Source organism: Pelophylax lessonae (genome assembly GCF_965119305.1).
Source record: "Pelophylax lessonae genome assembly, chromosome: 9".
In the NCBI taxonomy this organism is placed as follows: domain Eukaryota; kingdom Metazoa; phylum Chordata; class Amphibia; order Anura; family Ranidae; genus Pelophylax; species Pelophylax lessonae.
In genome coordinates this window covers 116434315-116457193 of record NC_138776.1, presented here as the reverse complement: position 1 = coordinate 116457193, position 22879 = coordinate 116434315, and the positions used below count along the sequence as shown (strand labels likewise).

Genomic DNA, 22879 nt, shown 5'->3' with positions numbered 1-22879 from the left:
AGCAGCTTCCAGAAGTAGCAAGATGGATACAGGAAAGAGTTAACAGTGAACAATGATGTTTTAGGCTAGTCTGTTTGCTTGTAAAAGGGAGGAGGCAGGAGGAGTAGAGAAGTGCCTTGCCATCCTAGGCTACAGGGCTGTGTGATTCTATTGATGCACACAGAGTTGTGAGACACAGCTCTAGTCCCTGCATGCAAGGGTGGCTCCATACAATGATGGAAGAGAAGGAAGTCACCCTGAATCAGGAAACATGGGGCAGTAATCACAGGCTAGAATAAACTGGAACATAAGTAAGGAATAGATGACAAAGAAGCTGCATAGTCAATACATGATTAAATCAGCTGCTGAAAGCACCTACAGACGGAGGGTTTAATATCACTTTAACTTTCAGACCATGATCCTAGTTATTGTAAGGAATATTACTGATCCAGTGAGTAGGGTGGCAGGACAATAAGGGAAAACAGTAAAACATAACAGCATTTTGTATTGTATTTTATTTTATTTTCCATACATTCCATAGTATAATTTTGGTTGGTTTCTATGCTCTAGTACATTTTTTGCATATTGGTTTTTTTTTGTCTTATTGTGTATTTGGTAGTTTAGTAATAGATGTCCCATAGGCCATGGCAAATATTTTGTAATATTATTCAATATAAGATGTTATATCACATGATTTCTGATATAAAAGCATCACAGTCTCCCAGACAAATTAGATTGCCGCTTAGCTATTTATTTCAGGGTAAAATGAGAGCAAGCGTCTGATTGGTTGCTGTGGACAACACCATCTTGATTCCTCATCTAATTCTGTGACACTTTTCGGACAGCTATCTTCAAAGCATGAAAGCACACACTCTGGAAAATCTTTGATCTGTTTTATTAGTTATTTCATTGCAAATACAGGAACATTTGATTGTGTAAGTAATTCACCTTTAAACTGAATTTAAAGAGAAAGAAGAAGCCGGTGACTTAAGCCTCGTACACATGTACCGATCGTCGGCCGTAAATATTCAGCCGACGACCGATCAGCCGATTGTAGGCTTGTTAGTATGATGCTTCCGACAGCCAACAGCGCATTTTCGGCCGAACAGAATCTGTCGTGCAGGCATTAAAATTTTTGTTGGCCAACACCAGAACGGCCGATTGTTCGCCAGTCAGTACAGATTTCGGCCGACAGACAGCCGATTAGCAAGACTGGGCATGCTCAGAAAAGAAAAAAGACAAGGAAAGTTAACCATCACATGACATCACTTCTGCAGTCGGCTGTTGTTGGCCGACAAAATTCGTGTCCAGTCTTTTGTAGTTTTCAACAGACACGACAGCCCTGGACAAAAGACGGCCGATCGTTCGGCCGACAATCGGTACGTGTGTACGAGGCTTTATCGCTTGTTTTAGTATTGAACTGTAATTCTGCCTTTAAAACACTGTATAGGAGGAGATTTACTAAAACTGGTGCACACAGAATCTGTTGCAGCTTTGCATAGTAACCAATCAGCTTCTAACTTCCGCTTGTTCAATTAAGCTCTAACAATAAAACCTAGAAGCTGATTGGTTATTATGCACAGCTGCACCAGATTATGTGTGCACCAGTTTTAGTAAATCTTTCCTATGTCTAGGTAATATATACCTGTCTTATTTTAGAAATGTATTGTCCTGTTTTAGAGCCTTGTCACAGTTGTAGTTTTGTGATGATGCTTTCTATGGCTCAGCCTAATTATCTGGTCAAAGGGCTATACAGCTAAGAGATAGAGCAAGTTAACGTTTAACCCGCGATGATTGTAAACCAAACCTGGGGCCAATGAACCTTTGGAGTTTGATATGATTAAGGAATAACCAGAGGTACACGTCTCAAATTCGCCATAATCAAGCAGAACCTGCTGGTGGTGATCTCTGAAATTGCTCAGGTAAGCTTGGAGCTTTTTCTAAACCTGTAAAATAGATCTTTAAACAGAAAAGCTAACAAACAATGTCTGTAAAGCAAAATGTGTACACAACTGTAATATTGCACGCTACGCTTTCTGGATAATCAGAAATGTATGAATAGTTTCTCTCTGTGTAAACAATATGTTGCATTAAAAAAAGTGACTTATATATACATTTTATATGTCATAGTATTTTACATTGTAGAAAAATCAACAAACACAATTGAATGCTCAAATCTAAAATTGTATGGGTAATAGAGATGCATTATTTTTACATTAGGAAGCTTTTTGTTTTTAGTTAAAACTGGTATGTAATGAAATAAAATAAACATTTTGATACAATAATATGTTATTTAAATTTAAAAATTAATTCAAAAGACTTTTTGATGCCTGCACCAAAATGAATAATTATATACCAAAACTGTTATTTTCTTATCTTTTCTTATTACTCAGCTACACCATATATTGATATAGGATTTAACATATTTTACATTTTTAAAATAATATTTCTTTTTCTTAAAATTAATATTTCATGTATTGTTGTATTTAATTTTAATCAAGTGCACACGGTGTTTACAAGGAAATACATTGCGTGTGTTAAATACATTAAGTATGGCTTCCTTTATCATTTTATTTATATTTCCTATGCTTTGTAACTGTGGAAGCAAAATTTATTTTAATGTACAGAGTTAATAATGCAAGCCTAGGAAGGCAAATGCTGTTTGTTTATATATTCAACTAGCTCGATCTGTACTAGAGAAAGGCGTAAATAATCCGAATTGCTTATTGACATTACTGTTATATTCTCTGTACTACCTTATGTTTCAGGCCTGTACTGTATCTTTGTAATAAAATATGGATAATTATATTTAAGCGGATATGTTGTTTGAAAAGAAATGAAACAATAAAAAGGTTGTCTGATTTCATTAGAAATATGTCACATATTAATTTATATTAATAATACATTTATTGGGCTAAAACCTGAGACAGGAGACAGTTGGTAGCCACGTATGAAAACATATGTATTTCTCATTCTGAAAAGGTACTTTTTTAAAATAAAGGTCTAAAAAACTATTTATTAAACGTATACATAGAAATTAAAGTTTGTATAGGGTACAAAATCAGCAAGTTAATTCAGATATATATTAACTTGCACTGTTACATATCAGCCACATTTTTTGGGGATAAAGGCCACACATTAAACAATTATAATTGGTGTTATATAAAAAAGATTTAAGCTCCATGCATATGTTAATGCAGAATGCTACAGTCTTTAGAGTTAGCAACTTTTTATATCCATATGTTGAACCCTAAATTATACACTAAACTTTATATTATATAAAAAGCAAGAATATATTTTTGAAAATATCATAGTATTATAGTAGAAGTACCAATAAATGGTGCAGTTTTGCAAGTATATAAACAGGAATATAAAGTAGGCAATTTTTAGTAATATCATTGTCTGACATATCTGCAGTTTATGTGTTCATGCCACATCAGTCTTTATAGCATCCGTTTTATAGCACTATAATATCCAATCAATTCATGGCATGCAATTGTCCATGAAAATACTGGGAGGTGAAGGGAGATGAGAGGAGGTGGGCTTAATGAATAGAAAAAGTTAGTCATCTGGTTATTGTATGCTAAACTGTACAGTAAATTCACATACAATTGTAAATATCTGTTTTATGCTACTTTTTTTTTTTCTAGACATACAATTGAATTAGACAAATGAAAGCAGTAGGCAGCTATCTATTTGTAATTTGTGTCATAATAATTGGTATTCATGAATAGAAGCAAGACAAGCCCGGTATTTAAAAAAGAGAAAGTGTAATAGATTTCAGGCCTTTGAACGATGGGCCATTACAGTCAACTTGCAAATCATAATAGGCTTTCTAAGGTGAAAGCCCGGATCTGCTTGCATGAATAGAGGCATCCTATGTAATAAGTCAGGTGGTCTCATCTCCGCAACTGGAGATGTCGGGTACATTTCTTCCTTGTGTCATCTACTCAAGAGATTGTTTAATTTTATGTCCCTACCAGTCAGGTCATAGAACACATCTGGTATTTGGGTCTCCAGAATACTGGTAATCAACGTATTACAAAGTAGTTACCAATTTAGAAACCAGTAGAAAATGTATACCCATTCCAGAATGGGTACGTTTAAGAAGTTTAGATAATTATCACAGCATGTAACCAATACAAAGAAAACTGGATCAACAATGAATGTGTTGGACATACAATAGTTATTATTCCAAATTCACATAGCATTTTTCCTTGTTTTGCCTCATAGACAAGATAAATATTAGTCAGTTATGCGACAAGTGTCTGCCTATCACAGCCTCTTGTGCTTTGGTCACCCTAACACAGCAGGCCTCAGGCATAGCTCTGACGTTGAATCAAAAATGTTTCTGTTTCTACTTGTTGCACATATGAAAGCATATTGATGATTGTTGGCTAAAAGTTGTACATGCTGACAAATTTATTTTTTAATGTGATGCATTTGTGCATGTGATTTATTTATTTATTTTTTTAGATAAATAATGTGCCTAGATTCATTTTTTTACATTGTGGCATAGAAGTATAAAGCTATTTCCCTACTTTAAAAGAATCCTATGCTGGGAGAAATGTAAAAGGGAGAGATAGAAAGGGTGCCATTGCTGGTTCCAACAATGTTAGTTGCCTAGCTGTCCTGCTAATACTAAGTCACTGACCAAGAACAGATATGCAGATCAGGATTTGTGACCCTATTTACTGTATACTTGTTCTAGTTCCGTAATTTACAAAATATCAAAGCCAGAGGATAAGCATGACATGCAACTAGCATTTTGAAGTTTAGCAATGGCACCCTACATATTTCTCTTTTAGCAGGTTTTTTTCTTTCTGTCAGTGGCTTGGTATTGTGGATTTTGGTTCACAAAAAAAAAGCTCACAAAAAAGATCCAGCCTCTTCTGTACAAATATGAGAAACTTTGGAAACTATTCTCAGAACAACTATTAGCTTATTGACAACCCAACCTAAAACAGCTAATTGTGTGAAGTTCCAGTCCAGTACCAAATGGAACATCTTCCTGCACGTAGAAGAGATGTTAGAACTGTACACACATCCCCAGCACAGATAGGATACAGATACCAGGATCACAACAGAAGTACAGAATACAGGGTAACTGTTGCTATGGTTGCCCGCATGTGGCATACCTGGTATTGTGTGCCAAATGCCCATAGAACCATAGGACTCTGTTTGGGACACATGTCAAACCCCTCACCAACAAACGAACCTACATAGGATCAAAATTAAAAACAATAACAAAACTGATGTCCCTGTGGGCAGAAGTGGACATAGGAATGTTAAATCATACACAAACTCTGGATGAGGGTCTAAATCTGGACAGCCTGTTTTTCTCAAGCCTTTGACCAAAAGAATGGATAGTTCAAAAGGACCTAAAGAGGTGACAAGCTTGAGGTGACAATTGCTCTAATTACTTCTACAGACATTTCAAAAAGACTGTCATTGGGGTGGGAATTGTGCCTAAAATCCTTATCTGTGAGTTAATTGCCCCAATAACTCACAGATATCTCTTTTTATCTCTTAGAAAAGCCTTTACCACTAAAGTGTGTCAAGAAAATCATGAAAATGTATATGTCATTGCTCCTCCTTGTAACCGTGTGTATAAATATATGGGTTTCTAAACCATTTTTAAATATGAAGAAAGCCTGACAAAGGGAACAAAGTTATCCCCAAAGTTTGCATCTTTAAAAACTTAAATTAGCCAATGAAGAGTTTACATTTTTTGCAGAAAGCCTCTCTATAACTCCATTAACTATCACACTAGCTTTTCCTCTAACCCAAACACTATCCTGTACGCTAACATGTGACCCTAACAATTACCATAAAACTAGGCCGAACCTAACTCATATACTAATCATCGGTGTAACGGTAACCCTGTCGCTAACCGTTCCACTAACCATTACCATACCCCTATATGAATACAAAAATATGTGCAGCGCTCAAATATTGTGAAGACTACCTAAAAAGACTTACACTCAGTGAATTACATATAGCAGAAAAAAACTTCTATATCATCTTAAAAAATAATTTAAGCGTAAAGCACTAGAACTGTTTTTGTTTGTGTCTTACTAAGGAGGAGTCAGGAAAGAGAGTTGGCGGAAGAAAGGGGAGCTTCCTTAAGCCATCTGGGTACAAACAGTCTGGACCTGCTGTGAGGAGGAGGCATAGAGTTCTATGACTGTCATTTGTAGATTTCTCTATCATGCTTATGTAGACCTCTTATAACTTGGAGGTATACAAAGGGGTGAGTGCATTATACTCTAGCATGTGTTGGTTTGTTCACAAGAAAGAGGTCTTTCACCCACACTGATTACAAGAAGGATTTTTTTTAGCCTTGTGTTTATTTGAAGAATATCACTGAAAATCATTGTGTTAAACTTTATGCATATTTTAGTGGATGGATTTATTAATTTAATATTATTACACATATTTTCTTTACAAAACTATTAGAAGTTTTTTTATGACATCTTTTTACTGTTTTGGGGGTCAATATATAAGTATTTTTCTGCTATATGTGATTCACGGGGTGTAATTTTTTTAGGTATTCTTCAGAGCATTTGAGCGCTGCACATTTTTGTATTCATATACATTTTGGTGAGTGAATCTCACTTGGTATAGGGGAGGTTTGTTATAAATCGTTGTGCAGTAACTTAGGTCATATATTTTTAATTTTCTTTCATTCAACCAGCAGATTGAATGGAAAAAATGAAATGCTTTGATTCCCCCATCCACACATTCAAGGCTGATGGGAGAATCACTCTTACTGTGCTATTGTGTTCTGATGGAGGGGAACCTTCCACCGTCGTCAGATTGCAATGATCAATGCTGCTAGCTATAGCCGGTGGCACTGATCGTTTTGGGAAAAATCGATAGATCAACTTGTGTACAACCAGCCTGCCAATACATGGTTAAAAATTCCGCTGGTCGCTGTACATTGATCCATGTATGACCGGCTTTCGTTTTTTTTTTTTTATTTATCACCATAAACCCCTTTGTAATCAAATACTGAAGTGGGTCATAGATGCTTCGAATCTCAGACAGGTGCAGCAGGGGCCAGCCAAGATTTGAACCATCTATAAGCAGGCTGATTGTACAACCAGCATGTTGGATTTTTATATGCGATCTTTAGCAGGAGTTATAACTGTTAGCAATAATCACTGTGTTCTCCTCCCAGGGACGGCCCCCTGCACCGCCCTCCCCATCAGGAGAACACAATAGTTCTGCGGAAGGATGGAGGAATTCCCCTATCAGCACTTGCTGCGTTAATAAGAGAATCAAACCCATCTCTTTCCTGCAACCTGTGATTGCAGGAAAGACAAGTGCATCATCTCTTGGCCTGCCTAACTCTCATTTTAATAATACAGTAGCTAGAACCTGAACACTAACTGTCACAATAATTCTCCCTGTAACTGGAACACTAACTTATCCATTAACCCTCTCTATAGCTCACACTAACTAGCATACTAAAATTTGCATGTGACCCTATCACTAATGATTATGCTAACCCATCTTGCAACTCTTGCACAAATCATCGAAACAATGTTTCCTGCAACCTTAACTTTAACACTCACAATAATCTTTCAAGTTACTCCAATTCTAACTTTACTTGTAACCCTTTCACACTTGTGGACCGTTAAGATCCACCTGTCAGTTTTTTAGGCAGATCTGAATGGATGCCCCATGCATCTCTATGTGGCATCAGATGTCAGTGGAGACATGTCCGCTGACATCCGATCCAATCCTGTCCGTCAAATCTGGACAGATGGAAACCCTATTTTCCATCCGTCTGGCTAATCGGATCGGATGGGCGGTCGGTCTGTTCTCATCTGATTCCCCCATAGAGAAGAGTGGGGACCTGATAGCTCTGTCTCCGCACACAGCATCTGCCTGCTCAGCAGGGGAATGGCGGATCGATCCCCCACTGAGAAAAATGTAGTCCGCCGACGGAGCGGCGTGTGTGTGAAAGGGGCCTTAGACCAACAATCACAACACCATCCCTGTAACCCGAATACTAAAGCTGGGTATACATGTACACCTTTTTTTTTTTTGTTTAGCCAGCGGGTTGAACGAAGAAAAAAAAACTTACAGTTCCCTGCATCAACATAAGCAATTTTGATGCAGGAATGTCTCCTGCTGTGCAATTTTATTCTAATGGGACGCCCACCTCCCCTGCCAAAATACACAGATCAGCGCTTGTAGCCAATAGCTGCAAGCGCTGATTGAATTCTTGTTTTCCAACAAGACCAATGGATAGAAGCCAGTTGTCGTTGAACAGACAGCGGTACAAACATACCGAAATTTGGCCAGTTCTCGCTAAACCTTCTGAATTATAGTAAGTGTGTCCCAGGCTTAACAATCACAACATTCTCCCTGTAACCCTAACACTAACAATCACAAAATCCTCCTTGTAACCCTAACATTAACCATCACATGCATGTGTATGTATGTTTATACTAAGATGTTTGTTTTATGGGCGGTTCCTGTGTGTTCCAATGCAGTGTGATTTTCAGCCCATTCATTTGAATTGCACTGGATCACACAAAAAGTAGCGCATGCATTACTTTTGAAAAATACGCCACACCAAATAACATGGTACTGCGGTACAATGCAATCTGGCGCCCAAAAACACACTGCATTTTCAATCTTTGTTTGGAGTGCCATTAACAATGTATCGACACCCACAGCAGATTGCAAAGGTAGGGAATTTTGAACACGGTTCTGAAAATTTGCTCCTCTTTCTGGTGTGAACCGGCTCTTAGCGGTTTTCAGAACTGACACAGATATACAGAGATTTTCTGCACAAAGTTAGAACTAGGCACACTGAAGGTTGTCTTATCACAGGTTCACATGGTGCTAGATATCTAAATATCAGCACTGTTGACAGTATCCAACAGGACATGGTGAGGTAATCACATAGGACAGCTTGGAGACAGCACCACATGGAATGAACAATGTTATAACAACATATCTTTCTGATCAAAGATAAGATACCTTTGGATTCTGGAGTAGGTGGTATATGTAGACTAATAAATATAACAATCAGGCCTCATGCACACTGGATGTTTTTACAGCTGCTGATTTTGGCTTCAGACGTTTTTTTCTGCAGCCAGTAAAATCCCAGCATGTTCTCCTATGTGTCCATGCACACATAGGCTGTTATCAGCAGTTTTTGGCAGGGGCGTTTTCTAGCTGGAAATAAAACCCAGAACTAGTGGGCTCTAAGGCTACATGTACACGGGACGTTTTTAAAAGTCCTTTGAACGCTGGAATTTTACAGCTATGTAAAGGACGTTTAAAACGTCCATTGTGTCGCGTTTGAAGCCGCGTCTAGCGGCATTTAGTGGGCGTTTGCGCTCAGATACGTTTTTAGAGGTCAAAAAAAATCATTCCCCTTTAAAATGGAAAAACGCAAGCGCTAAACGCGTGTGATCGCGTTCGGTCGCGTTCGGACGCGTTTTGCGTTTGAAACGCCAGTAAACACATATTCTGAACATCCTGAACGCAAATAATTGCTTTCCAAAAAACGACACTGAACTCAACTGCCTCTAAATGACTGTAAACGACCCAGTGTACATGGACAGATAAGATAACATAGAGGAGGGTTCAGGGGCTTCTGAAAAAAACTCCCAACTGCTCCTAAACGTCCGTTTACAAGTAGCAGTGTACATGAGGCCTAACTCTGATACAAGCTAAAGAAAAGGCTGAAAACCATGGCTTATCTGCGTTTATCAGCGTTTTTGAGCCATAAGCTTTTGTGTGAGTATAGTTTTGCTAAGAAAAAGCTGAAAAATGCTACAGCTAAAAAACATTACAAAGCGCTATTGCAAAAACGCTGTAAAACTCATTCTACAGCTATGGTTTTCTACAGCTAACGCTACTGGCATTTTAATAACATTCAGTGTACATGAGGCCTAAGGGTTTACTGCTTGATATCAGTAAATTAATAATGATAAGAAACCTCCTCATCATCTTGATCACTGGTCTATTCGTTTTGTCCTATTAGCAAAACATGAAACAATAGAGCACTTTTTTGATATTCACAGAGAGGCCAGCCATACTCGGTTCTAATCTCGGCCAGTTCAGCAGGACTTATATTGTGGCAGACTAATCGGACACTAACTGACACTCTTGACACTTTTTGGGGACCAGTGACACTAATACAGTGATCCGTGCTAAAAAATATACACTGCCACTCTACTAATGGCACTGGCTGGGAAGGGGGTTAACATCATGGGCGATCAAAGGGTTAACTGTGTGCCTAGCTGGTGTTTACTTACTGTGGGGGAGGTGCTTTTACTAGGGGAAGGCATAGATCTGTGTCCTTGCTTTGCTGACAGACCCAGAAGTGTCCGATCACGTACTAGGTTTGTGATCTGGTGCAGACACTATGCCGCTGTATATCTATGTAATACGCTTAGCAAGTGGTTAATCAGTAAATGTTTCATCCGAAAATACAATACAAGTGCAATACAATACATTACATCACTTCTGAATTTGTATTCTGTTGTACGAGGATTTTCATACTTAAGTAGACTCTTCATTTTCCATTGGGAGACATGCTAAAAAAAAAAAAAGTTGATCGTTCATCTGATAATCTCATGGTGTGTACTAGGCTTAAGGCAGATCATAGTCAGTGCAAATTTCCTTCCTACAACGACAGATGAGGATCTCAGGCCTCTTGTGCGTCTGCTTAGGCACTGTTGTCTTTTAGTGCAGGATGAAATACATATAATAAAGAAACAGTAGAGGAGGCTTATATTGTCACTAAACAATATCCTTTTTCTCCAAAAACAACCCATGCACATCCCCTATTTAATGGCCTTGTAATCTTTTTTTTCATAAATTAGTTTCTACTGTGTTCCCCTTCTGTCAGATTTCAATAGCTCAGCGGGATGGATTCCCCCCATCCACAATAAATGTGTGAAAAAAATGAATCATGTATGGCCAGCTTAAACACATCTTGACATAGTGCAGCGAAGAAATTAATAAAAAGTGTCCAAAGCAAAAGAGGTTTTGTCGTTATCTGAACCGAAGCTTAGCCAATCAGCTTTTAAATTTTTATGTTCTAAAAAAAAAAAAAAAATAGAAAAAACAATAAAAAGGAGCTGATTGGCTGCTATGGCCAATGGTACCAGGAGAGATAGAACTTGTTTCAACCACTTTTTATTAATTTCCCAATTGGGTTGATTTATTAAAGGAGTAAAGCATTTTCACTTGGCGAAATAAATGAGATGAAGGTTTGCTTACTTCCGTCACCCAATCATGTACAAGCACACATCCTGTTTTTTTATTTTTTTATGCACATGCTTAGGTATTTTTTACAAAGTAAATTTTCACTTAAGGCCCGTACACACTTGACGGAAATCGGACAAAATATGTTCCGATTTTTCTCTCTCTTGCTCAGCGTTCATTATCGTTTTTAGTTGACAGTGCATAAATGTTCACAAAATTTCTCGTCCGATTTTTTATTTGGGACATTTGTTTCTAGACTTCCGGGTCGTCAGCAACTTCAGATCATGTGCGGTCTTTCGTATCCGTTCTGCATACACATTAAACGAAAATTGATCATCTGGGGACGGACGATAAAAATTTTGGTGTTTGTCCCTCCGTCTTTTTTCGTTGAAAATGTCGGCATCGGCTGCTGAAAGTTGTGTACACACTAGCCGAAAATCGTACGATTTTACCTTGGACGGGAATTTTCCCGTAGATTTTCTACTAGTGTGTACCCCACTTTAGCTGTTCGTTTACTAAGTTAAGTGAAAATTTACATTTCATTCTCCCTGCTGATTGGAAAGCTTTAGCTCTGATTCATTAGGGGATGTGTCAGACCTCTGCAAAGAGACTTCTGCTTCCACCCAGAGAACAAGGGTTCCCCTCCGCAGCTGCTAGCAAGGGGCAGGCATTTCTACTCAGGATGTGGCTACTTTTTTTAAAAAATAAACTGTAGGACTTTTTATTTTGTTAGAATGCACCTAGAATGTATATGTATAGGTATTTGTCTCAGCATGATATATAGGGCAGAATCTTGGGTAAAAACAATGCATTTGTGCTTAACCCCTTACTGCTGGCTCCTGCTTGGTATCCTGAAGTAGAACTAAACTGTATCTGAGCACGATAGCTGAAAACACGAATTAGTTCATTTTTTGAGCAAACTCACCCATCTGTCGTCACGCTTTATTTTGATGAGAAATCACATTGAAAAACACCCCCCCCCCCCCCCCCCACCATCCCCAGTATTACTAGCCATGGCCATCTTAAAGTGATTGTAAAGTCTATTTTTTTTTTTAATTACAAACATAATATACATACCTGCTCTATGCAGTTGGTTTTGCACAGAGCAGTCTGGATCCTCCTCTTCTCGGGTCCCTCGTTGCTGCTCCTGGCCCCTCCCTCCTGTCGAGTGCTCACACAGAAAGTAGCTTGCTATGGGAGCCCCCGAGCCGAGTTGCAGCTCCTTGTGTCCATTCAGGCACGGAGCTGCTGTTCGGCCCCACCCCCTCTCTCTCCTGATTGGCTAACTGACTTTGATTGATAGTCACAGGAGCCTATGTCGCAGTGGTTGTGTCTCAGGCAATCAGGAGGGATTCGTGGACATCGCTGGACAGAGAAGGGGCTCAAGAAAGCATTAGCGGGGTGCTGGGGCGGCTGCAACACCCAGAATGCATTAAGAGAAAAAAACCTTCTGAATTTATAACTCCTTTAAGTAAGGGCTGATGATTCATGTAGCATTTTCTTCCTGGAATTCATCTTCTCTTAGGTCAGGCATGCAGACAGGAGGATGTGTTTAGACTACTGGGATGCATGATATCATTTTGACTTAGGACAGAAACCAGGAAGCAACTGCAGAAATGTTAAACAAAACAGGTTTAAGTGTTACCAGGACCCTGCATTCATATCTGGTCTCCCACAGTGCACAGAACATGGAAATGCTATTATTTTAGTAAATATAAACTGCTAAATAAACTACTAAAAAAAAAAAAAAAACTTTTCTCATCAGCAGTTTAGTGACTTCTATCGGTATCTGTTTTAAAGGTTGTAGGAGGAAGTTTTTATTCTCTGACTGTCCTGTGAGGCTGCAGGACCCCTGACCCTCTGTATAGACAGTGCTAGTTGGCCCTTTGCTGATCACATGCACTTTCCCAAGAAAAAAACAAAAAAAACAACAACTCTGTAGCAATACACTCCAAACTGAGCATGTGCAGAGTGACTCCAAAAGCTCTGTCTTATCAGGAGATGGATTGAGGACAGTGGAAGAAGGGGAGGAATAGAGAAGATGGGAACAAAAAGCTTTTTTACACAATGCACAAGATTAACCCATTAGGTTCCAAAATTAGTATAATATGCATCCTTTACAGCATATACATGCTGATTTTACTGCTGTGGGTTTAGTAACGCTTTAAAACAAGACGATGTAATATTCCTTCCTATCTACAGTGTTTATTAAAAATAGTTCATGTTGATTGAGATTTTGGTTCTGCTTTAATGTCAGAGGTTTTTCCTGGGCTTGCTGATCATGTGATTGGCTGTCACGGTGATCACATGATTAGAATTTGCATTACTGGCTCCGGATTGTAAACAGTGACCTGAAGTTGTCAGTGACAAGTGAGCGAGCTCCAGGGTTGCCAAACTCCTGCTGCATTTTTTACTGACACAAAACATGGGTCATTTACTGACAGCGCATGAACCACACCAGGATTCAATGGATAAGGAAGTCAGGTGAACATCCAGTATAGAAAGGGTTAACAGTTTATTGGTATTGATAACCAAAAAACAAAGTAAATAAAATGCTTACATCCCCCTGGGCTGGAGTGGACAAGGGCACATGGCAGCAAGCAACACGAGTGCAAGGAGGTCATCGATGACTTGATAAAGCGCATAGCGCGAAACATGTAGTCATGGCAATCATATAGCTTGTGTCCCACCCTGGTTCCTGGTATTTCCCTGCAAGTGGTGCCTGTCCGGCTGATGTCACCGCTACGGAACTACAGCTGAGTCCTTTCATCCTCGCGCCGGCTGGTTTCCGGCTTTGTGCACACACCGCTCAGCGGTCCTGGGAGACTGACCTCCAGTCCTCGCACTTGTGTTGCTTGCTGCCAGGTGGCCTTGTCCACTCCAGCCCAGGGGGATGTAAGCATTTTATGTACTTTGTTTTTTGGTTATCAATACCAATAAGCTGTTAACTCTTTCTATACTGGATGTTCACCTGACTTCCTCAACCCGGTGTGGTTTGTGCGCTGCCTTCCTCGTGTACTTTTGTCCATATCAGCACCCTTCCTATGCTCATTGGCTAGCAGCAGAAAAACCGCTGGGGAGCCTCACAGGCTTATTTCAATCCCTCCACCCTAAAGGCACCCCAGGAGCGCCAGATTTGTGATTATTGCATTTACTGACAGCGCACATTTTTTACTGACAACCTGAAAAACGACAGAACCCCTATTAAAAACGGCAGACAATCGATATTTAAACAGTATAAACACAATATGGAAACACTCAAAATACACATAACAAGTAATTTGCCTGGTTTACATTTACAAAATTCAACACAGGACGAAAAATTATCAGCCCCTGATACTTTTATACAGTTGTAAAGTGACTTAAAGTGGCAGCATCATTTTGGAGCCCACTACCTTTCTGCCACATATATGTGTATGGCCAATAGAAACAGGTTAAGGTTCATCATGCTGAATAACGACCAGCCTTGTCTTAACTGCAGTAGTCAAGTAGGTAACATGATAACTGATTTGCATAATGTTTGACCTGGTTATGAATTGCACCAGCTACATTATGCCAGTGCCATCTTAAGAGCATTATAGGTCCCCGGGCAATGCAGTGCACTGGGGCCCTGCCTACACAATCACCTACGGGTATAAAAATACAAATTATTATTATTGGTACCTCCAACAAAATCAATGTTTAAACATTAACACAACGTTTGGACAATATAACATAAGCTTGAAAAACAAGAAATTGAAAAACAAAAAAACAATATTAATTTCTGCACATAAAAAAAAAAAAGCTAGTACTTACTCTTTCTGTCTTTCTTTCCTTTCTGTCATGCTGGCTTCCACTTTAGGCTTCTACAGCAGGGCCCCAGCCCTTGTGGCAAGCGTTGCGGTTTTCCTGGTGTGTGCCTGTCTCCTGGCGGACCGTGGAAGCAGGCAGGCACTCCTGCTGCTGTGGGCACCTCCCTGGCCCAATTAGCCTGACAGCAGTGCCAGGCTAATCACAGCTTCCAAGTTTAGCCGCTTGGTCCGGTGAACACACACACACGGACAGGAGTCAGACTCGACTGTCCTGTGTGTGCCTGTTTCTGTGGAGGCGGACAGGCATTCCTGCATTTGTGGGCTCCCCCTCTACTGCCCAAGTGGTCTGACAGCAGCGCAGGCCCAACAGGCACTTTGCACCTGCTAAGTTCAGCGGGGGGATGACCACAGGAGTCTGGACTAATGCTTGGCTGGGGCTGCCCAGTGTGCCCATGCGGTAAGATGGTCCTGCATTCATCCACATATTTATACTATGACAAGAGTTGCACAAAGTGGTTTACTGAGAAAACAACATCCTCCTCTATGAACAGCTTAAATTATTCAGGGAGGTTTGGGGGAATTCCACTGCAACACTTGATGAATCACAAAATCAAGATATTGCGCTAGGACACAAAGGCATAAAACAACAAAATAGAAATTAGTTCAATAAATGAGTCCTGAGCAGCTGGCACAAAGTCCTATTGGTGAAGGATAATAATGAACAATTGAATAAAAAAGCAGCGCTCAAAATGTATGTTCCAAAACAGTCCTTCAGTGTGATCTGATTAAACATCTTTCTCCAATAAAACAAAAATGTGGTGTGAATTTGTTTCAAGCCAGAAATATGGCCGACCTCCAATGGCATGTAACACCAGTCATGTGGTTAGGCTCCTCCCGACATGTTTCGTCACAGCTGACATCATCAGGGGCCATCTTTTCTGGCTTGAAAGAAATTCACACCACATCTTTGGAATCTTATTTGTTTGTTTTATTGGAGAAAGTGTGAGTAACCTGTGTGCAGATTTTATTAGCTTAATAAATACTTTTTAAAGATATCTGCGCAAAGATTGCTCTGTTATTTCTCCACGTATATGCCATGGAAACTGTGTCTATGAGGATTATGTGATCGGATCCAAAAATCCAAGTGATTGACTTATGCCTTTTCCTGATCGGATCTAAATATTCAAGCGACTGATACCTACTATATCTGTCCACTGTTAATCCAGTATTATCTGGTAAGAGGCTGCAGGCTTTGGTTTCCTTGGTGGTGGATATATTGGTTTCTTTCCACAAGTGTTTATTCATATCACACTGAAGGACTGTTTTGGAATATACATTTTGAGTGCTGCTTTTTTATTCAAAAATTGATGAATAACGGCGTGTTCATTTGTGTACAGATTGATACTAAAATTTGAACCACTTTACCACCAGAGGATTTTGCTGTCTTACGTCTAGGCCACTTTTGCGATTCGGCACTGTGCGACTTTAACTGAAAATTGCGCGGTCATGCAACGCCGTACGTCCTTTTTTTCCCCCACAAACAGAGCTTTCTTTTGGTGGTATTTGATCACCTCTGCGCTTTTTATTTTTTGCGATATTAATAAAAAAATGTGAAAATTATGAAAAAATAACAATATTTTTCTACTTTGACAGTTAAAAAATATCCAATATATTCAATTTTTGTCATATATTTAGGCCAAAATGTATTTAGCTACATGTCTTTGACAAAAAAATTGTCAATTAGCGTATTTTTAACCACTTTAAGACCGGAAGATTTTACCCCCTTCCTGACCAGGCCATATTTTGCGATTCGGCACTGCATTACTTTAATGGACAAGTGCACGGTTGTGCGATGCTGTACCCAAATTAAATATACAAAAAAAAGAGCGACAATTTTGAAAAAATAACAATATTTTTCACATTTTTTTTATATGAAATTCCCCCCAAAAAAATGTAAAAATCAAAATTTTTTAACTTTTTTTGCAAATTTGTTTTCTGCTACATATTTTTGGTAAAAACATTTGCAATAAGCGTATTTTGATTGGTTTGCGCAAAAGTTATCGCAGCTACTATTTACGGGAAAATTATGTCATTTTTATTGTTTTTTTTTTAACTAGTAATGTCGGCGATCTGGCGGCGATCTGCGATTTTTTTTTTGCGGGACTGCGACATTGCGGTGGACAGATCGGACCCTTGACTGACATTTTTGACACTTTTGGGGGTACCAGTGACATTACTACAGTAATCAGTGCTATAAATATGCACTGTTACTGTAAAAATGACACTGGCAGGGAAGGGGTTAATTTTTATTGGTGATCAAGGGGTTAATGTATGCCTGGTGCTTACTGACGTGTGTGGGGGGGGGGGGACTGTGTGCAATCTGACCCTGCCTGTCACTTAGGAGATCCGCCCGCTTTGTTTACACAAGCGGGCGGATCTCCACATTCGATCCCCGAGGATCGGTGATCACCGCCGCTCCTCCCCTGGCCCGACTCCTGCTGTAACTGAATACAGCGGGAGCGAGCCTCCTGCGGCGCGCGCACGCCGCCCACAATGGGAGGAGTCCAGCCACGTAGGTCTACGTCGCTGGACGGAATCGAGCCACTTTGCCGCAGTAGTGAGCGGTTGGCAAGTGGTTAAACATTACAATTTTTTTTGCAGCTCTTTTCATTAAATTCTCCCTTTGTCATAAAACCTATTATTATTTGATTTTTAGAGTTGAACTCCATTCAATTTTTTTTCTTTTTTGATGGGGAAAGGTTAGAACTTCTGTTAGCGGATCACAGGTTCACTTTGGGAAATGATCACCCCTGGGTTGTCACCAAGGCAGGAAGTAGGGGAATTCATGCCAGCAAGGACACAGAAAGCAAAAAATCACTTTATTTAATAGTGAGTTGGAGGTGAAGCTGGACTTCCTGCACTACATGAGTTAACTGCTTCAGGTCTAACATTGAAGTACATTGAAAAAGTCCTGATATGTGCCCATCCCTTTCTGTTCTCTTCTCCATTCACAATAATTCTGGCATCGCTTTCACAGAATGTAACAATTTCTGTGTCGGAGGACATAATGTCATTCATCTTTCCCACATTCACAGAATGTGTTGTATTCTTTAAAAACAATGAAAATACTTTTGTCCTTGGAGGAAGATGTCCATCACAATGCTTTTAAAGCACTCCAGGGTTAGACCTGAAATAGTTACCTCGTGCAGCACAGGAAGTCTTGCTGGACTCACTGAAGAGAAAGTAAAGCTGGACACAGATGGATTGAAATTCATCCAGTTCAGCAGGTCTGACCGAATTTCCATCCTCTCAAAAGGGACTGTTTTTGTTCAGTCAGCATCTGCAGCTAATCAGCTGCAGCTGTGATCAGTGTATTCTGACAGCAGAGGCGTCTCGCTGTCAAAATACAATAGCGAAGTGGGGAGGATTCCTTCATCCACCCCGAATGTGTGGATAGGGGAACCATTTTTTTTTTTTTGATCAGCTGACTTGCTAATCAAAAAAAAAAAAGATCCATCTATGATCAATTCAAGGAGCAGTCTGCAAGACATGAAATATACTTCATTACAGCTAAGATATGTGACTAAAACTATAAAAAGATTTAACTAAGCTTCAGTTTCATCAATTCACTGCACAGACTTATAGCATCATTTTCAAAACGTATGCAGCTGGATTTTAGAGGATCTGGGTTAGCCCTAAATTCTCCTGATCTGGCTATGCTGACATCAAAACGAATATATTATAACGTTTATTTATGTTCCGAATTTTTCAATACCCATGCCCAGGGCCGCTGATAGGGGGGGACCACCAGCCCTCTTGTAGGGGGCCCGAGCACACAGGGGGGCCCACACAGAGAGGGGGATTAGTGATGGACAACAAATACAGAAATCTTCCTCCAGCACCTGAATCTGATCTGTCCCTCTCCCTGCTATCAGCTTGTATCTGTTGAGAAAGAGACAGTCGTCCCTCACTAATCCCCTCCCTTGTGTGGGCCCCCCTCCCAGCACTGGCTCTAATGTTATCTCTGCTCAGGAGTGTATTTGTAACTTTGTTTCTCTCTCTCTGTCTCTCTGATCACTGAGCTCCAACTGCCCAGCCTGTATATTTTTCTCATCTCATGTTCATTTTTATTTAACATATTTTTTTTTTTTTTTTTTTAGATTTAGCCGGAATTATGCGAGTTATGTTATATTTGTGTCTGCGAATATGGATTATGTTGTAATTGTAGCTAAATATATCTTTAATATTTTCTTGGGGGGGCCCTGCCAGGTAGTCTGTACGGGGCCCCGCGATTTCTAACAGCAGCCCTGCCCATGCCCATGAATTTCCTTTGGTCTCAAATCTTTAAATTCATACAATATACATTGTCACATAAAACATCTAGAAAATAATTACAGATGTTTACCAGAAGGAACCTACTGGAAGCATGGGCTTTCTGGATATCTGGAAATATTATAACTTAAGTCTCAATACCTAACAGGACCCTGGACTGAGCTATAGGAAATCTCAGAAACAAGGAGTGGCGGTTGAAGAAGCTGTTTCAGGTCAGGATCTCAGCACATTGCTTTAGGTACATAAATCACATTGAAGCTTAGATTCCACAGCTGTCCCTATGACTATAACGACCTATATCATCTAGGACTATGGGCAGTGCCAACAAAACTTGCAAAAGAACTCCTGTTCTATCTATTTTAGCCAACTCATAGTTTTCACTAGGTTTAGATGTCTCTGTTCTCTGCCACTGAAAAGTAGTTGGTAAACTAAGACTCCATTGTGTCACAATTACATGTAGGGATAAAGTTCTTTTTTTACTGAACTTAGAAAATGCTGGGGTCATGCACCTCTAGATTATTGGAGACAATGCCAACTATGCAATTTTGTTGAAAAGCTTGCAAAGCCATCATTTTGCTTTAAGAGAAAATCCACTTTTGTGGGAGAAAATAACAAATAAAAAAAAAAAAAAAAAAAAAAAAAGCATATACAATTGCTATACAAACCATATTGTAATTACATGTTATATATTATTATTATTATTATTATTAAGGATTTCTATAGCGCCAGCAGTTTACGCAGCGCTTTACAATATTAGAGGGAGACAGTACATATACAATACAATAAAATACAAGAGGATAAAGAGGGCCCTGCTCAGAAGAGCTTACAATCTAATATACAATTACCTTTCCTTTTTCAAGCTGCAGAGCTGTATTTTTCTGTAAAATTCTGTGCAATATGGCAACCTGAATGCTTTCTGTATACAGTTAGTGTACTTTACACCCTCAGAAATATAATTTCCTGCTTGTGTGATTTTGATTTTCCCAGAAGTCTGCACTAAGGTAGAAGTCTGATTTTAGGCACCCTCTGCAACAACATTTTCATTTTTGGTGAGATACTCCCAATGGTATAATTACGTCTAAATTGTTTCAGGCACTGCAACTTGCCTCATTAAAACCCTGCAAGTATATCAGCTTATTGGTATTTATTCCCATTTAGATTCACTTTTCACATCAACATACCTAAACAAACAACCACTTCTTCAGAGCAACAAAAGGTTGGAATCTGCAACAAAGTTTCTTAAAATCCTTGCAATGTACATAAATCACCCAGAGGGGATTTTTTCTCAACAAAAGTAGAGGTACTCTTTAAAGTCACTTTACTTCTGAGAGCTGTTGTTTTTACATATGGGATGACCCTCTTACAATATCTCAATACTATATATAATGGTACTTATCTTGGCCTACACAGATCCAACCATCTACTTGGTGCACTAGGAGCAAGAAGTACCTTAAAATATTTTTGTGGACCAAAAAGCTAAAATCATTGTTCTTACTCATACATCATCCATTAATGCTGACATCCCATTGCCAGATAGTACAGTGACCAGTAAGCCTAAGTAATTTGGACCCCCAAACCTCACTGCCTTGCTGGAGGTATGGACTAACTCTCAGAACCCTATCTCATATATTGTGAGCTTGTTTACTAATAAACCACTTCTGGGAGTAGATTGTCAACCTTGAAATGCATATCACTTGTGACTCTCCCACAAGACCCTTTAGAAGCTTATATTTCTTAATACATCTATGTCCACTTTAAAATACAGGAAATCAATGTTGACCCACCTGGTAAAACATGTCCAAAAGCCTGATTCCCAAACATTGAAAAGCCACCAAACCACACCCATTAACAGAAAAGGTACTATAAAAAGATAAAAACTGCTTTGGAAGACATCAATATTTTCAAAAAATCTGATTTTGAATTTGGGTAGGTTGGTTACCATTTAGAAACAGTTTGGAAATTATTGGAAACAGTTTCTGAACTCTTGGAGTCATACTGACATATTGACCCAAATGTCAATGGTTCACTCTTGTTTTAGGTTATGTCACTCTTTATGGCTTGTTTAACAGGACAGAGACATTATTCCCACCTCCATCCATTCCCCCCAGTTGTGTTGTATCTACAGGCACAAAGCTCCTATTTTAAACCTAATCACTGTTGACATACTACCGAAATCGAGTATGGCCTGTTATATGTGTCATAACCTTTACCAAAAATGTTTACAAACTTTTTTTTTTCAATGTTGTGTAAAAAATCTTTATTCTTACAGTGACTTTGTCTACTATAAGGATTTATACAGTGGCTAAGTGGTTAGTACTTCCACCTAGCAGCACTATGGTTGTCAGTTCAAATCCTGACCATGGCACTACCTGCCTGGAGTTTGTTCTCCCTGTGCCTGCTTTGGTTTCCTCCCACACTCTAAAGACATGCTGGTAGGTTAATTGGCTCCTGTCTAAATCGACCCTAGTATTCATGTGTATGAATTGAGTTAGGAATCATAGATTGGAAGCTCCTTGAGGGCAGGGACTGGTGTGAACGTACAATATATATGTAAAGTGCTGTGTAAATTGAGGGTGCTATATAAGTACCTGTAATAAATAAAAACAATTGGAAAAAAAAATACAAAATAAAAATTTGACAGGGTTTTGAACGCCTTACCACTCTACCCAAAACTAAAAAAAAGATTTTGCTTTCAAAACACTTTAAGTGATCTTATGTTCTGGTTGGTTTAATCTAACTAACAATTTGCCCAATCAAAATTTACCTTGCTGTAGTCTGTGTGTCAATCACTAAAAAAATAATTGTGATTGGTCTATTTGAGGTACTGCATATTATATGTTTCACTTTATTTTGTTCAACCACCCAGCCTAACTGTTCAATCTACCAAGCCTGCAGTTGATAGTATGGCAAGTGCATTTTAGGATGAGCTTTTTGGTGTGATTTTTGCACATTTTGTTGCTGTCCATTAATGGATCACAGATGGATCAGTTTTGTTCGATCAGCCAGTGGGTTGATCCGAAAGAAACTGCATGGATTCCCCCATCCACACATTGCTATTGTATTCTGACAGGAGGAACTCCTCCACTGTGAGAATACACTGATTGAACACAAATTTTTCAACAAGCCCTCTAATGGTCGACTTCTCATGAACGGAAGTGTCCTAGATGGGTCAAAAACTCGGCCAGTCCCTGCTGAACTGGATATATTTTGATGCATCTGTGACCAGCTTTAAATGGTTTAAAACCTTGACATATACCTAGTGAAGTAACAAGCATCAGATGATATGCAGAGATGAAACAAATCCTCCTACATAAGTTTGTACCTGTTTATCTAAAGCTAATCAGTTCAAGGTCCACAATTGACAGCTTATCTGATTTTTAAGAATGCAGAGGGCAGGGATCTGAAGTCTCACACTGCAGATTTTAGTGAGGACAGCTGTAAGCCCTGATTGGTGGTAAGGGACACACACCCCTACTCACAGTACATTGAGAACATGCACTGTAAGGATATCAGTCACAGGCTGTGTGCTAGTGCTC

The 22879-nt window shown here is 39.3% G+C and overlaps 1 protein-coding gene across 2 annotated transcripts in view; it reads left to right on the top strand.

Annotated features, from left to right (window-relative positions):
* Positions 1–1819: 1819 nt before the first annotated feature.
* Positions 1820–22879, top strand: part of A1CF (APOBEC1 complementation factor) — an 88299-nt gene continuing 67239 nt past the window's right edge. For both annotated transcript variants that reach the window (XM_082269227.1, XM_082269226.1), the window contains exon 1: positions 1820–1901. The gene's annotated coding sequence lies outside the window, so the exon portion shown is untranslated. The remainder of the gene's footprint in view (positions 1902–22879) is intronic.